Source organism: Lathyrus oleraceus, chromosome 6 (assembly GCF_024323335.1).
Source record: "Lathyrus oleraceus cultivar Zhongwan6 chromosome 6, CAAS_Psat_ZW6_1.0, whole genome shotgun sequence".
In the NCBI taxonomy this organism is placed as follows: domain Eukaryota; kingdom Viridiplantae; phylum Streptophyta; class Magnoliopsida; order Fabales; family Fabaceae; genus Lathyrus; species Lathyrus oleraceus.
The window spans coordinates 375,522,294-375,540,825 of record NC_066584.1 but is presented as its reverse complement, the minus strand read 5'-3'; the positions used below and the strand labels follow the sequence as shown (position 1 = coordinate 375,540,825).

The following is an 18,532-nucleotide window of genomic DNA, read 5'->3' as shown; positions in this document are numbered from 1 at the left end:
CCTGTAAAAATAATTATATCAACATCAATTGTGACTCGATTAGTATGAAACAGATGTAACGTAAAAGTAAATAAATATATCTCTCCTACCCACACATTCCCATAAATATGTTCTACATAAAGATGAGGTAAGGATGTGTCGTAGAGGCCTCCTAGATAACTATCATGAATAACAAGTTCCTCCTTACGTGGTTCCTCCTGATGGGCTTCATAAGATGGAGGGTCAGCAAGAGACATTTACCCTCGGGAGGTCGAAGTCTGAGAGACGCGGCCTTGTGAAGTCAAAGTTTCCATGTCAAAGTAACTATCATCAACTCATGGCCTCGATCACACAACCCTCTCCCTACAAACAGACGCGTGTTAGGATACATGATTGTGCCTCAATCTATCCTGGTTTTTCAGCCATTGTACATATAATATAAACTAGAAAATCATATCAAAATCAAAGCAAGTAAAATTCATATATGCGTCTTCGTAAAACAGGAAAGGCAAAATCTAGATATGCATCTCCGTAAAAAAACGCGATTGTAGAAAATGCAGAAAATTCCATATGATTCCCTAAACACCTACAAATATGAATGCATGTCTATACAAGCTGCCTATTTTGAATGTAACTACAACCAAAATCAATTTAAACAACCTATTTTACTTAATACATGCATCACAATTCAAAAATATAAAAGAAATGAGAAACTTACCGATTGAGAGTTGTTGTGTAAAATCTTGAATGGAAAGGAAATGAGAAACTTATCGATTGAGAGTTGTTGTGCAAAATCTTGAATGGAGTGAATGGAATGTCATGGGATTGATTGTAATGAGGTAGAAGTAATGTTGAATCTTTAAAAATTATGTAGTTAATTCTTGCTCACGAGCTCTTTTAAGGGTTTGTGTAAGTGTAGAAAATGAAGAAGGAAAGGGGAAGGGTCTAGCGCGAGTTATATTAATTAAAATTTGTTCAGAGATGCATCTCCATAAAATAATGAGCATAAAACATTGAGATTTTAAATAAGGGTTATTAAGGAGATGGATCTTCATAAACATTTTTGGGGAAAATGGGGTGGCTCACCCACGAAATCTTTGGGTGTAATATGGACATGTCCAGAGATGCATCTATGGAATCTTGGGGTATTTGTGACTTTACACTATGGTGAACTAGCACCCAATGGGGTGGATAAAGGAATGCCCCAAATTCTATTGCTCTCCTAATGGATTGTTTGGCTAACTTGGGGGCTACCGTATTTTTACTTATATGGATATGATGGATGAACCTATGGGTAAGGTCATTAGTGTTGTGCTAATTTGGAAATCCATTCTACCACTATTCGATCTATCTAATTCAGCTCGCCCTTATTTCCTTTAGACTCTATAGAAATACTTGTCTTTGATATCTCTTCACATTCACTTAATCTTTTGCAATTTCCTTCATAATTAGGTTTAGCAGCTTGACATCTCTTTGTTATAATGTTAGGTGATTGATTTTTTTGTCTTTGTGGTTTGTCTACTGATTGAATTTGGTTACCATATTCACCAGGCCCTTACAATCGGTAAGTATCAAGATATACTTGGCTTTCATCTGGGTTGCCACATGCAATTCATTAATGACGGCTTTGGCTTTGTTAATAAGCAGATTGTTACGACCATCCATCTTCCATGTAGCTAAAGCGAGGTAGGAATCATCTTCGGATCTGAAACCAGCCATAAAATTCTATTTTCCTTTTTCTGTCATATTTGCATATCTAGTTAATAACAATCTTTCTGCTTTTCAAAGTTAAGTTATGCCCATTGTATTGATGGTACATGGCATTGATAATTTGGAATATGTGGTGTGCTTCGGTTTTAGGATTAGAGAGGATGCCATCCGAGTTCCCCGTGTTGACATTTGGAATGAGGAACTTTCTTTGGTGAATATGCTTATTCTGCCTTTTGAGGTACACATTATTGTGTTGCTTATTTTTATTTGCTTCAACCTTGTTATTCTCATCCCTGTCTTTCTTTTGACATTTTGACCTATCCTCTTTATTCATGGTGATGCGACTATTTGAGGTGATCGAGTTATTACGGCCATTATAAAATTCATGAACAGTGAGTCGATTATTGTTAATTCTATTATGCTTTAATAATTTTGGCTCATATTCACATCATCTCAATCCTTGGCTTTTTGATGCAAGCCGCAAGTGCACGATAATGCGAAGTAATATAATAAGATCAAACCCACAGAAAGATGAGTTTGAGTACTGATTTACATTCCAACGATGTGTAGCTAAAGCAGACGAATATTCAGAGATTAAAATGTGAATGGAACAATTAACAATATAAAACCAAGAATGACATGGGGTACATGAGCTCCATTCCAAATTACCCAATTAACTTTCCGGTTTCAATAATGAGAAAATAGAGCAAGCTATAGAAAAGTAGATAAAAATGCACCACACCCACTTTCGTGGTGTGTATATCAATATGTGTTTATGACACAACTAATCGACTTTCTCAATCGAGAAAAGACACCTTATCAGTTGTATCTCGTTATCAATTTTTTAATAATCCACAGTCGAATTCCAAATCACTACCTTTCAGTACGTTATTGGCATTTGGGTTACCTCTACTTTCGCTAGCCGACACAAATATATTTAAGATTTTGGATTCTAAAATAACTTTTTCACTCTTTGTTTTCTCATGATTCATAAACGGATAAGTCAATTGGGATTTTTCATGAGACAAATATCACGACCCCTCTTCCCTAAAGGTCGACTCACTCATGGTGAGATTGACAGAAAATAAGCAAGATAAGGGCATAACATACATAGAAAGTAATAGAAATTGAGATAAACTTAAATAACCTGAATTGAAGATAAAATGCTTGAATAATTTAAATGAATCCAGAGAATACAACAAAACTTGCAGAAAATAACTTAAGAGCTTAATTCTAAAAGCTCAAAATGAAAACAAGTAAAATCTAAAAGTGGTTCTCTAATTCCAACCAAGTGACCTTTGTTTAAACATGAAATACATCATTAATCCACTTAAATTTGAGCACTAATATAGCTAGTCAATTATGGATAAAAAGAGGCAATTTTGGAAGTCCAGAAGTCGAGAAGTTGTTACGAAATGCCAAAGTTTACAAAAGAAATTAGGCCTAACACTATCAGTGTTGTCTTACACGAGGGGGTCGTGTTAAGAAACATGACAGTCTCAGGCACCATAACCATCTCGTGTTCTTTTCAGGATTTTACTATGGGAACGCCTCATGGGCCAACACCACTCGTGTCAGCTGACACGGCCATGTCGTATTGGTCACAGATCTTTTGTACAGAGACTTTACTCGAACATGCGATTTTCCATCTTTTTCACTTCAATCTTGCCCGACACTTCCTTATTAACTCAAAAATAAACAAAAATCAACAAAAACACATAAAAAGAAATAAAACGATAAAAAAACACATAATAAAATGAGAATAAAATAAGATAATAATATGCTACAATAATCACTTATCAAACACCCCCAAACTTAAATTGTTGCTTGTCCTTAAACAACAAGCTTGCTTAGGAAAAATTTAGGATCAAGCAGTTCGGTTCTTCAAAAGCTTAAGAGAATGAAAATATCAATACTCATATATGGCTCGTTGTTCTGATCGGCTAAGATCTAGGTTCCTCCGTACTCATTGACACCAAAGGCATTACAAGAACACAAGACTGTAGAATGGATATAGACAAAAACTTTGTATTTTGGTTGCCATTCTAACTATGCTTTGGGCTTAAGTCTCTTTTTTTATTTTCCTTCCCTTTTTTTCAGAAAATCAAATTAAGGCAATTGAAATAATGATAGTCGTCACACGCACATGATCGATCAGGAATTTTTTTACACCAGATAAGCAATCACTTGCCATCATTATTTGCAGATGAAATTACACACTTTTATATGTTTATTTGTTGCTCGTTTTGGGTTGACGTTTAGGGTTCAACCACCGTTGGGCTGAATAACTGGGTGAGGGTTACCCAACTTAGTAGGTGTATTTGCCTTTACCGCTATTTTTCATCTTTTTGTGCTAATTTTTTTCCTCAATCGATCATACATGATATGTGAATAAAAAATATGCTAGACTATCAAAATAAACAACTCAGTAAGTACTTCTCAAAGTCTGAGTACTATGATACATAATGCATGTTAGACTCGTATCTTATTTGGGAAACTTATGGTGTTTAGGTAATAATGATTTTATAAACTTTCCTAGAGTCCCTAAACTCAGCCTATCATATCTTCAAACCTATATACTTTCTCGGGTATTTCTCAAACTCAAAAGCTTTTTAAAGAAAGAGAATTAACAACTCTAATTTGGGGAAATATTACAGTGATACATGCAACATACACACAAATCATCCTAAACAACACACAACATACATCAAAAATAAAAATGAAAAAAATAGAAAAAAGGGAAATCGCCAAAAATTAAACCGGACATTGGCCTTAAAGTTCTAGTAAAAGTAAAGGTAGGTAAGGAGAAAAATCACAGAACACCTCACTGAGGAGTGGGAAGCTCAGTAGAAGAGGAATGCAAAACAAAACAAAAACTCGCAAAAAGAAAGAACACAAAAAGTCTCGGTTGCCTCCCACAAAGCATTTTGTTTAGCGTTGTTTTAGCTTGACGATGCCTGAGTGTTAGACACTCATGGTGGTTCTTTCTTGAAGCTCAATGCCCACTTCTCCAACTATTTTTCATACTTATCACTCTCTTTCTTCTTCCTTTTGTGGGGTGGTTTGTACTTCTCAATCTCTTTTTTATTCATTCCAATCTCATCATCCTTTTCAACTCTCTTATCTTTTCCAACTAGTTTATCCTTCACACCTGACTTATCTTTCTCACCCAGAGTGGGTAGTTTTTGTGCATCACAAGGCTTTTCTAGATTAATCAAATGACACGAGACCTTCATGTATAGTGTCACATCTCGAAAAATACAATTCCTCGCGATGGTCGCGGAAAAATTTACGTTCGAACAGAGTCGCCACCGAACTTTATTTATCCCAATGAAGGAATAGGAAAATATCGATAAAACCTTTAGGAAAGGGAATAATGGTCGTCGTAGCCATATTCGGGTTCGGGAGTGGATTACGTAAGGGGAAGGTATTAGCACCCCTTACGTCTGTTGTACTCAACGGGAACCTTTTAGTTCTAATTTGCGTTTCGAGTGTTAATTTATGTTTGTTTGTTATCTTTGGGTTATAAAATGTTGAAAATAGAAATGGATGAGAACCTCAGAAAGAAGAAGGGAGATGTTTTTTATTAGTGTTCTCGCGAAGATACAACAATCTCCTGCCTATGTATCCTTAAATAAGGAAGTCAGAGCATTCGTAGTTCGGGAAACTACGGTTGGTTGGTGTTTTTTAATGAACAACTATTTAGATCGCATCCTAAAGGCTAAACGTTGGCTTGTCTACTCTCGGCGGAGGCTTAAGCATTGGTTTGTTATGCGCATTAGAAAGGATTAAGTGATGCTCTAAAAGAGTTTTGGTCATACGAAAGTGACAAGTTGGATTAATATGTTGGATGTTTTGATTGATTGAGATGTTTTTGGTTGGATGACGATTACTCGGATAGTCGAGTAAGACAACTCGTATCCTAATAGTCGGGAAAGGAAATAGAAGACTCTAGTCCACTTTCTTTTTCATCCTTAATTATAGAAAGGGTTTGATAATAGTTAAAGTATTTTGAATGAATGACGAATACTTGGATAATCGAGTAAGATAACTCGTATCCTAATAATCGGGAAAAGGAATAGAAGACTCTAGACCGCTTTCTGTTTCATCTGAATATTTATAAAAATAAGGTTGTATATGGTTGACGTATTTTAGAATGAACGACAAGTACTTGAATGATTGGGTAAAACAACTCATTTTCAAAGCATTTGAGAAGAGGAGTTGAAAGCTCAAGACCATCTCCTTTTTCGTATAGTTTGTTAAGAAAATGATTTGATTAAGTTGTATGTTTACGGAAATATGACAATTGTTCGACTGACCGAGTAAGAGAACTCGTATTCGACCAATCGAGGAGTGAAGTTGAAAACTCAAAGTCAACTCCCTTTTCATTTAGCTTATTGTGAAAATATTTTGATTTAATCGGGGTTTGGAGGTTTGTAGAGGAACGACAATTATTTGACTAACCAAGTAAGAGAACTTGTATTCAAATAGTTGAGGAGAAAATTTGAAGACTCAAAGTCATCTCCCTTTTTATTTCTTATTGTGATAGAATTTGATTTATTTGTGCTTAGGTGGATTATAAATGACGATTATTCGATTAATCGAGTAGAAGAGTTCGTGCTTAAATAATCGAGGAGAGGAGTTGAAAACTCAAAACCATTACCTCTTTTATTCCTAAGTGAAATAATGTTTAATTGTGATCAGGTATTTTAATTCTTAATAAAGAATACTCGATGTTGGATCGAGGTTTTAAATTTGTATTTTGTGAATGAATTGAATTTATTTAGTGAATAGTTCATCTAATCGATTAATTAAAATTGAATAGGTCTCATTGTAAGAAAGTCCAAGAGTAAGCTATGTGAGGTTGATAGCGATGCTTTAAAAGCAATTGACTTATAAAAGGTATTTTGAAAATGGGATCGACTTTGAATCGAGAAATATGTGATTTATTTTTGAAATTGGTTTGAATGATTTTAAATCGGTGAAATCGACATAATCTTCTCACAATTATAACACGTTATCCATATGCATTCGAGACTTGGTACAAATGAGTAGACACAAAATAATAATGCACACACATCCCATAAAAATAAGTAATTATCTAAATTATAAGTGATAGTAATAAATATAATTAATTAATTAAATAATTAATGGATTATTGATTAAATGATATAAGTAATTAAATAATAATAATATAAACAAATAATTATTAGGTATTAATAATAATATTAACAATATATATATATATATTATATATATATATATATATATATATATATATATATATATATATATATATATAATTTTTAAAGATAGAAAATGAAATAAAAACAAAAAGAGTGAGAATAAATGGGTTGGAAATGAAGAGCCCAAAAACCTGGGCATTAATGAACAAACAGGGGGTGTGAATAGCAAAAAAATGGTCTTTGGGCCCAAACTGAAGGCCCAAAACGAAATCAGTAAGGTCTGGTCAACTGTTGACCTTTATGGAGGCTCTTGACCGTCAGATCCACTAATCTGACTTGGTCAAACGGATGGATGGAAGCTGATTGCAGTACACGGTAAAGAAACATGGGCGTGCTCACACTAGATCGCCTGGTTGACCAAAGTCAACCCAGGCGTGGCCTCCCAGCATGGCGTCACTTGGCGCACACGCGGAGGCTCCAAATGTTCATTTAAAAAGCGGAAACGAGGAAGAAAACCTCATTTGCACATTCTTCTTCTCTCTCTTCACTCACACGCTTTGCAACTCTATTCTCTTTCCCATCACCACTCACGGCCAACACATGCCGGAGAAGACGGTGGCGGACGACCAACCGCGGCGGCGGCGCCTTTTTCTTCGGCGACTCCACCCCAAAAACCTAAATATCAAAACATGAACCCTACCTATTTTTTGCTTCTGAATCCAAATCCGGCCTTGTTTCTCCCAAAATCCGCTTCAACCGGCCGGATCGACACTCCCAAAAGAAAACACAAACCTAAACCCTAACTCAAATAACCTCTCACGCCACCAACGAAAACCCTAACTCATCCTAACCACAACCATAGGCAAACATGTGAAAGAAAACCTAACCCTAGGTTTTGAAATTCGTCCTTCTAAAGTCACGATTTGAAGAAATTATAAAAGGGGTTTCAATCAGTATGGAGAGGCGAAGATGATGGTGCAAAAAATTTAAACGGGAATGAAAGTTTTACTTGGTTGGAGTCAAACGCCGATGACGTCTCCCCACCGTGTTTGAGATAAGTCGCTTCGTTCTCGTAACTCCTCTTCGTCTTCCTCTTTCTTTGGTTTTGAGTGTTGTTGTTGCTTTGTTCGAATATTAGGGTTTTGATGTTTAACAAATTATTTTGTTTGCCTCTTCTTCGATTCTCCTGTTGGATGTTATTTTGTTTTTTAGGGTTTGATGTTAACAAAAAATATTTTTGATTGCTTATTCCTGGATTCTAAAAAATGTGTCTTACTGTTAATCTTTGTTTGATATATATATGATGAATTCTTTGTTCTTGAGATAACTTGTTAGGTTATCTTTTCCAGATTTTATGGGATGATTATTCTGTGGATTTAGAGTTGTTTGGATTAGTGTTCATTATGATCTCTTGTGCAAAACATTAATCTGAGCATTTTATCAATTATTTTTCAGTTTTCTATAAGTGCTTATTTGATAAGCCCTTTTAACCTCTAAGTTGATTTTTGCAGGTTTGTAAAAGGTGAAGAGACATTGATTTGAGAGGAGCCTGCGCCTGTTGGATTTGGGGGCGCTGTGAATTTCAAAAGAGTTTTTTGGCAATGGCTTTGCAAGCTTCATCCTCAAACTGCTGGATTTACACCTTATTTCAACTTTTTTTAATTTATTTTGATGTTACATAGAACCTTTTGGATAATGTATAAGTGTACCTTTGGACTATGTACACTTTTGGATTAATTGTGTAAGCTTTTTTTTGGAATTATTTGTAACATTTGTATAATTTTAATTTAAGATCTTTTTGGGTAATTATGTAGATGCTTTTGGATTATTTGGAATATTTTGGATTATTTGGAATATTTTGGATTAGGGATCTAATTATGCAATTAATTATTTTTTAACATTTTAAACCTTATCTCCATATTTTATTTGTGTTAATCATTTAAAATGTTTAAACTTTATTTTAGTCTGAAAATGGATTGGGCCATAATAAAATATCAATGGATATTCACGAATGGTTGCCTCTAATTATGTTTATTATTAGCTTAAATGAGCAACATGAAATGTGCACCATAAGCAATAAAAGAAACAATTCCAAAATGAGCTTTAACACATTGCCCATCACCATAGTCTTTTCCAACAATCCACCTTAGCTTAAAACAAATACATGTTTAAAAATGCAATTTGAATTTAGATATTTATGAAGGATTGAGACTTTGGCATAAACATTTGGGATGTGGAAATGAGCTTAATAACAAGTGATCATAGAAAATAACCATGACTCTTAATACTTACTAATAATCAAATGGATTTTGGATTAGTAATGTAAAAAGATTTGAACCACACTTTGAAATATTAATTATGGACATGTTTATGTGAATGGGCCTTTGTAAAACCAAGAGTTCTCATGGATAAACCAAAATGGGCCTTGTTAACCAAAAAGTCCCAAAATGCACATACTATCCCATGCTTCAGTTAATAACAATAATAGACAAATGCAACAAGTGTCTTCTTAAGGATTTTAACAGATGAAAATGTCACTGAAGACTTGATGTCACTAAGGGTTAAGAAATCCTAAGATAGAACTTACGCCTTAAGATAGAGTTCATGCCTTATGACATCTGGTAGTGAATGCTGGTGAAAGATTTTTTCTTACCCGGACAAAATTGGGGTATGACATATAGGTCTTTCGGTAGAGTGGTCCTTATAAACTATTTCTTCTCATTTCTTACTTCCATGCTCAACGTACCCCTTTTCACATCAATGACTGTGCCAATAGTGCATAAAAAGGGGCATATCAACAATGATAGGCCCATATGGGTCTTCCTTGATATCCATGATGATGAAATTGTTAAGTATATAGAGAAGCCTTACCTTAACAGAGACATCTTCTAATACCTTGATTGGGTACTTAACTGATCTATCTACAAGCTGCAGAGATACGTTAGTAGGCTTCATCTCTCATATACCTAACTTGTTACAAACGGACAGAGGCTTCTGGCTAACGCTAGCCCCTAGATCGCAAAGTGCCCTATCAAAACTCGTGGTGCCCAGTTGGGACGGAATGGAAAAAATTTCGGATCTTTCATTTTTGGCGGCATGTTTTAGATTGCAACACTAAAGGTTGAAGTCATGGCCATAATCTAATATTCCTCTAATTTCCTTTTTTTTGGAGAGGATTCCTTTGAGAAATTTGACATACATTGGCATCTGGGACATGACCTCGGTGAAAGGTGTAACACCCCAACTTAAAATTAGAGTATTTTATTTAATTGTTTGCGTGAATTATTCGTTATATTTGATTTTGATGTTTTTGGAGTATAAGGGTATTTTAGTCATTTACTAATTATCGGGGATCTGGAATTTGAGAGCAAATAAAATAATTTCATTATTTAATTATTACAGATGATTAGGGATAATTAATTATTTTTAAATAAGATAAAATGATAGAAATTATTTTGTACCGATTAAATAATTATTTAAGGTAAATATTAATTTAATTTAAATTCTTATTTAATTTAAATAATTATTTAATTAATTAAATAGGAGAATGGGCAACTTGTGTGATTAGAGTAGAGCATGAGGTGAGAGGAGAAAAGTGAAAATTAAATTGGGCAAAAAGTATAAATTTGAGAATTAAGGCCCATATAAATACTAAAGTGTGAGGAGAAGCTAGGTTTTAGAAATTTTTGGCATACGTGAATAAGAGGCAGAGAGATCAAAGGCAATTTTGGAAAAAAGAATGGAGTCTATGAAGAGGAACCAAAAGTTGTTGGAACTATCATTCTTGCTGTAATTCTAAAGTAATGGGGATTGTCTACTAATGGGTGATTTTAGGCATGCAGGATAGTGATGGCTCCTTACCCTCCTATTAGCGCCTTAGAAGTTGTATGTTTTATTTTTGATTTCCCCTTTCTGTTTATGATTTGTTGAGAATATTTTTATGTGTTTGCTCTGAGACCCTAATAGGGAATTTGAGATAAATCTCCTAAGGTCTCTAAAAGTTATTATTGTATGTTATAACCTTGTATCAGTGACAATTTCATCGTATGAGTTATATTTTTTTGTTGGTTTGATTTCTATTGGGTTCGGATTTTGTCCCCAGGGATTTGAACGACTTCGTTTGGGCCGTTTGAGTTCCCAAATGCGTATATTGAGAACTCTGTCATGCTTCCCTAAACTTTTTATGAGTTGATTGGTTTTGGTATTTTTCCCAAATATAGAGAAACTTAATTTTTAATTTATTTTATGAAAATATATTTTTCGGCAGAAACTTCAAAATTGGAAAGTTATTTTTGAAAAATCGGATTTTTTTGGGAAAAGATGAAATCGGTTAATGGGGGCGAAATCGTCGCGCCGGGAGGGTCGTGCTGGTCGACAGCGGCCTGGCTGTGTCGGAATGGCATCGACTAGTGATCACCACGATCGCAGTCTCACAGCAGTTACTAAGGGTGTCGCCGCGAAGCGGCGGGTCGCGCCATGGGCCGACCAAAAAGATGTCGACCTGTGATTATCACGATCATGTTGTTTGACGATTTTGTGAATTTTCATGGTTTTTGATTTTCACAATCAGGTAGGACGCACCGTGTTCCGGCAGCGGCGGCGGTGGCGATTTTTGATTTCAAACTTTTTCTAGTTTTGGCATTTCTGCAGTTTTTCGAGTTCAGAGGTCTTTCAGTGATAATATTGAGCAATTTTTTATGTTAGAGTCATGTTTGTGACCTTAGAGTCAATTTTGAGTAAATTGAGGAAACTGTCTGTCATTATCCTTGTAGAGTTATCACTCGAGAATCTTTAACATTTTTGAGATATTTTGAGAAATTATGAGTTTTTGAGAATTTTGAGAAATTGTGAGTTTTGAGATGTTTGAGTTTATCGAGTATTTTGATGAGTTGAAGTTTAGGATAATAATATAACTTTTCCTTTTTTAGGAGAAATAATTGACATTGTTTTAAAATCACATTTTTGAGCATGGTAATCTAGAGAGGGATCACAGTGAGGCCTTTATTGGTGATTTAAGTATAGTAATCCATAGAGGGATTACAGTGATGACATGTGAATGGTGAATTATGGGTTCAAGAGTGAAACCTTTTTCATGATGTTTTGAGATTTATATTTTGTGATTTTGTGATTATGATGTTGTTGCATGTTTGTATTGTTCATAGCCATGCATTAATTTATTTTGGAGATTATGTAGGACTTCGGTCAAGTGATGACCTGGTTCTGAGAGGAACTATGTTGGTGTCACATCTAGAGAAGGATACAATTCAGAGAGGAACCAGATACATGGGAAAATCAATAGCATACCTCTGATCTCAATGATTTTGTACCACATACATTTTGAGGAGGAGTTAGTGGCATTCGCAGTGCATTTGCATTGTTATCTAATTGATTGTGTTTTGAGTGTGATTGAAATATTTCATAACTCATTATTACTATCTTGTTTTGCTGAGTTTCGTCGTTAACATTTGTTAGATGTATTCTCACCCCCTATTTGTTGTTGCGGCATCTGTGTTCTTCGGGAGTACAACCAATCAGGTACATGAGTAGCCGCTTGAGTTAGAGGACGGTGTTGATGCATCTTTAGATTTTATCATTAAGTCTTAGAGGAATCGCTCTGATATGTAGCATTAGGAATGGGATGTCATTCTTTATTTATGTTATATTATTCTCATGTTAGAGTTTTTGGTTGTTGAGACTTATATGTCGATCTTTTGATTTCCGCTGCTTATTTTCATATAACTATTTTGTGATTATGTTTTTATGCTATGGTAAAGCATGTCTGACACTCTAATTGTGGATTTTTATTTTAAATTATTTGATTAAATGTAGAGTAGGGGATTTGGGTGTTATATAGTGGTATCAGAGTAGGTTGGTCTGTTCATCCAGGGCACTGTGATTTTATTTGTTCATTATGTACGACAAGTGTGTGAATATTGTAGATACAATGTTTCCTCTAATAGTTGTTTGTTGTTGTAACAGAAAAGTGACTGAAAGAAATGATCGTGCTATTGATCATGTCTTGACCACTTTGGTTCAAATTTTGCAAGCTCAGCAGAATCCACGGGTTGAAGGTGCTAAATCCGGTGGACTGGACAGGTTTCTGAGAAACAAGCCACCAACCTTCAAAGGAAGACATGATCCAAAAGGCGCATATGTTTGGTTATAGGAGATTGAGAAAATCTTCCGAGTGATGGCTTGTGCAGATGCTCAGAAGATTCTTTTTTATGCTTACATGATGTCTGAAGAAGAAAAGTACTTGTGGGATAATGCCAGGAAGAGGTTTGAAGCTAATGGTATAGTGATCACTTGGGCTGTTTTCAAGGGAGCATTCTTGGAAAAGTATTTCTCGGATGATGTGTTTAGCAAGAAAAAGGTGGAATTTCTTGAACTTAAGTAAGGGAATATGACTGTTTTGGATTATGCTGCCAAGTTTAAGGAATTATATAGGTTCTTCCCTCACTATAGTAGGGCAGAAGCTGAGATGTCTGAAGGTGGCAAGAAACACAAGAAATGGGGGTTTGAATTGGGTTTCTAAAACTGAAAGCTTTTTCAAAACCAACTCAATCAAACAATAACATGAACAATAAAAATAACAAGGTTATTTTTGTACTGGTTCACTATTAATGAAGCTACCTCCAGTCCACCCTACCAAGGTGATTTTGCCTTCTCAATAAGGACTTAATCCACTATAGTCGAAACTGATTACAGACTCTACAAAGACAAAATGGTGATGTGGTTATTGGTGTAAGCCCTAGAGGCCAATACTTTTGGTACTTGTATCGAATTATTTATTAATAATAAAAGGCTTTTTCTTTATTATGTTTGTTTAATAAAGTCCCTAGAATAGCTAGTCCGTTTAATGTATCAACTGTGACTTGATCATGAGATCACATTAAACATAAGGACACTATTCTTAAAGTATCTGTAGTCGAGCTTTATTGTGAAGTGGGATAACATTAAAGCATTAAGACTATTATGTATATAGACTGATGATCACATCTCATGGATCACGGATAAGGAGTTATCAAGTCTTAAACATAGGTATGAATATTAAGAGTAATATTTATACCGGATTGACCCGCTATGAGAATACTATATAGAATGTTATGCAAAGTGTCATAAGTTATTCTCATGGTGATAATGGTGTATACCACCCTTCGACCTGAAACCACTATGGACCCTAGATGTAGAGTCGAGTGCTTTATTGTTGATCAAACATTGTCCATAACTGGATAACCATAAAGACAGTTGATGGGTACTCCACGAAGCATGCTGAGGGACATGAGTGACCTAGATGGAATTTGTCCATCCTGCATAACAGGATAAATGTCTATGGGCCCAATATTGAACTGGACAAGGATGACACGGTCTATGCCTTGTGTTCAATATAGACATAAGGGCAAAAGGGTAATTATGCACATAAGTATTATCACAGAAGGATTTGTCAGATCACATGACATTTTCCTGTCTTGGGTAGCAGTGATGTGTTGCTAGATACCACTCATTGTTTATTATGTTAAATACTGATTTAATATAATTGCCAATGCCACGAAAACCTACAGGGTCACACACAAAGGAAGGATTGATGAGAGATAGAGTAACTAAGGAACACCGTAAGGTACGGTGCATTTAAGTGAATTATAGAACATCGTAAGGTACGGTGTACTTAAGTAGAATACAAAATATGGTAAGGTACCATGCGCTTAAGTGATTTTGGGCATATTATAAGATATGAGCCACATACACTTTAGTGGGCTTTTTAGCTTAAAGCCCACACAAGTGGTTCTATAAATAGAACCCTTGTGCAGAAGCATTCATTACGGTTGCATTTTCGTTTTCTCTTTCTCTCTCTCTCTCTCACTCAAAGCCTTCATTCGTAGTAGCTAGCACTGAGATTGAAGGAATCCGTTCGTGTGGACTGAGTGGGGGCGTTGTCGTTGTTCAACATTCGTGATCGCTCTGTAGATCTGTGTCATACCCCGATTTTGGTCCTGAATTTTTTTCATTTTTTCATTTTTCATTTGGCACTTGGCCTAAAGTTCGTTTGCATGCGTTCATGACCAAAGGCAACCGTCCATTCCCAAATCCATATTTTTTTGATAAACATTGGTTATTATCTAAGCTTTTTGATCACGGTGCTTTTTTATTACAAAATGGATTTTAGTTATTTGACTTTTTTAATTTTCAATTTCAATTTAATTTCAAAGTAAATCTAATTCCAAATTTCAAGTTAATCTTAATTGTTTTTTTTACTAATGATTCAAACTCTAATTGAGTTTAATTTTCAAATAAATGTTAGAATTGATATCAAAGTAATTTTAAGAAATTATAGACTAATTTGATTTTAATTGGTTTTATTGGTTTTTTTTATTTTAAATTGACATTTAGATGACTTTTAGATTATTTCAAAAAATCCATATCCATTTCTATAACCACAAATTCATTTCATTCAAACCAAATTCCATGAATAATTCCAAACCAAGTTACAATTTCACTTCCAATTCATTCTACATTTTACACTAACCAAATTCAAACATTCATTACACCATTCAAATGTCCAAATAATCATTTCATTCATTAACAATCCAATTACTTTACAATAACCATGTCAAAAAAAATAACAAAGCAAAATCTCACAAACATGATCCATTTTCCATCCATAGCTCATTTCAAATCAAAATAGTACATACACTAATTTCATAACATTCAATAATATTTGACTTTCAAACATTTCCAAACTCATTTTCATACATATATTTTCATGTCCAATTACATTCAATTACCATTGCATACGTCCATTTTCAATTCACATCACAACAAAGACTACGATAATTACATGTCTAAGCAAACTCTCCCAAGCAATCCTCCATGAACATAATCCATAGCATTCCAATTCATCACCATGCCATGTCCACCTGTAATACCAATGTAAACCAAGCCATTCAGTCCACTTGCAATAGAGAAAAGGCCAATAAAAACAATCCCAATAAAAGTACATTCAACCTACATCTGATTTTTCATGACAGGAACATTTTTCATTAAAAATTAAACTCACCCCTTTATTTTCACTCAAACCCCCCTCATGCTTCTCCATCACAAGCCATGCTACAACAACTCACATACCGCATCGCCGAGTCAACCTGCCAATTCAAACCACGAGTCAGCATTGCATAGCAGGCCAGCAACTGTTAAATATCATAACAAAAAAAAACAATACACAGAAAATAACAGGCAGCAGACTAGCATTCCAGGTGATGCTGCAGAAAGTACAGGTTATGGCATTGATTGGATACTTGATGGAATTCAAAGGAAACCATGGTCCACATCTTATAATAGTCCCAAATGCTTTTATGGTTAACTGGAAGAGTGAGTTATACAAGTGGTTACCATCTGTGACATGCATTTTTTTATGCTAGAAGGAAAGTTGTTCATGGACATATAATACGCAACAGAATACAACCTGATATTTTTATTAACAGTTCCCTCATGGATCTATACTTCAAATGTGGAAAGATTGAGTCAGCTGAAAACATCTTTAAATCGATACCGAAGACAACGGCGGTTTCTTGGAATGTTATGATTTCCGGATATGTAACCAAAGGGAAACTTTTTGAAGCATTTGGCCTCTTCAGTGAAATGAGACAATCATTTGTTGAACCAGATGCTATTACTTTCACCAGTGTTTTGGCAGCTTGGTCGCAACTAGCAGCAATCTAGTAGCATCAATAGCATATTGGCACATCATTTCATAACTAGCAATCGGTCCAGCATAACCTGCATCGAATCAAGCAAAACGACACAATCCATTTTGTCAGGAACATAACCACATAGTCTAAAAAGCCATTTATAAGAAATTAACCATTCATACAATACACAAATCAATCCATACACAATTCCACACACCAATTCAAACATACAAATATTCCATGCTCAATTCACTATACAGTCCAATCCAAAGCATTCAATTAAATTTCACATCAAATCCCAATTTCAATCCAATTCAACATAGCCAATGACAATCCAAATCCTACACTAATTTAAGCATCAATCCAATTCCATAAGACAAGTCCATAAGCATTAATCTAATTCCATAAGACAAGTTCAAATCCAATGCCACGACTCATTGCATATCATACCAATTTGAATAAACTCATGACAAAAAAAACTCAACCTGCACTTTATTGCCCAATCTGCATTCTGCTTTCTAGATATAGCTAACCGGTTTCACTAACTAGCTTCCTTTGATTTAACCATTAACCTGAGCAAAATCATTAGCAACTGCGGTTGGAATGCTTCTAGAAAGCCGTTGGAAGCCCTTTCTAATATCCACCCAACTTCCGACAACATGACTCGAGCCACAACCTGAATCCGCCCTTACTATTTGGTTGGTTAACTTCCATACAAAACTGAAAACTCCATAGCAGCCTCTAAATTTCCAAGGCAAATGTTTAACCTGCACGGTATGAACAAAATCAATTGAAATCAAGAAAACCAACCATCAACCAAAAACCACAAATTGATAACCATTCAAGAGATTGAAAATGTTCTTCACAGGATTCCAATTCATCACAGAATCATACCTGCAATCAAATCAGCGCATGCTTTAGGGTGTGATTTGAGGATTGTGAGTGATGCAAATATGTTTTACGTTGAAACTATTTTGAAGCATTTGGGAATAATCGAATGCTTCACAGAGATTAACACTAATGCAGGTTATGTTAATCAACAAGGAAGGGTTAGAATTTCGCCTTATCACGACTTCAACAAGAAAATCACATCGTTGTGCTAATCCATGCCCTCCAAACATGTGCAAGGGTTTAATCATTGATAGAATTCAAAACACAGTTAGTGAATTGGATAACAAAAGGTTCATCTACCTTGGTGATGGTACTGGTGATTACTGTCCTAGCTTGAGGCTTAGAGAAAGAGACTTTGTGATGCCAAGGAAGAATTATCCAGTTTGGGATTTGATATGCAAAGATCCTTCACTTGTTAAGGCTCAAATCCATGGTTGGTGTGATGGAGAATAGCTTGAACTAGTTTTGATGAAGTTTATCAACAAAATAATGATTGAAGACTCCAAGTTTTCTGGTCAACAAGACAAAGATCAAAGAGTTACAAGCTTTTGCAATAAACATCAGAGCTACAATGCTACAAACCAAAGCCATGTGAAAAACACAAGCTCCTCATGTTTTCACCGAATTCCCTGCAGTAAAACATAAAGCAATTAGCCAAGGCAGTTAAAATTCGAAAATCCCAAAATGGAATGGAGACAAAATTCAAAGAAAAAGCACAGGTTCAGATTACTGTTCCAAGAACAAGCATCAAACAGGACAATCCGAATTCTGATCCCTGAAAGGAGTTCGTAGAGACGCCCCTTCTGGACCACCAAAGACCAAATTAAAACCCTAACTGCGGGATATAAAAGGAGGGAGAGAAGAATCAGAGAGGGGACGAAAAAATTCGGAGGCGGACGAAAATCAGAGAAAAGAATCCTAAATCCCAAAATAAAAAAAAACCTGGATTTGAAGAGGCGAAGGAGGAGGATTTAAGCATCATCGAAGCCGTCGTCACCGCCGAAGGTGAGATTTTCACTCGACTCTCTTTTGAAACCATAGATTCGTGTATTTCTTGGGTAATGTTGTGAGCGATTGTGA

At 35.1% G+C, this 18,532-nt stretch overlaps 1 pseudogene; it reads left to right on the top strand.

Annotated features, from left to right (window-relative positions):
- Positions 1-13,278: 13,278 nt before the first annotated feature.
- LOC127095735 (inorganic pyrophosphatase 1-like) lies at positions 13,279-17,905 on the top strand (annotated as a pseudogene).
- The last annotated feature ends 627 nt before the right edge of the window (positions 17,906-18,532 follow it).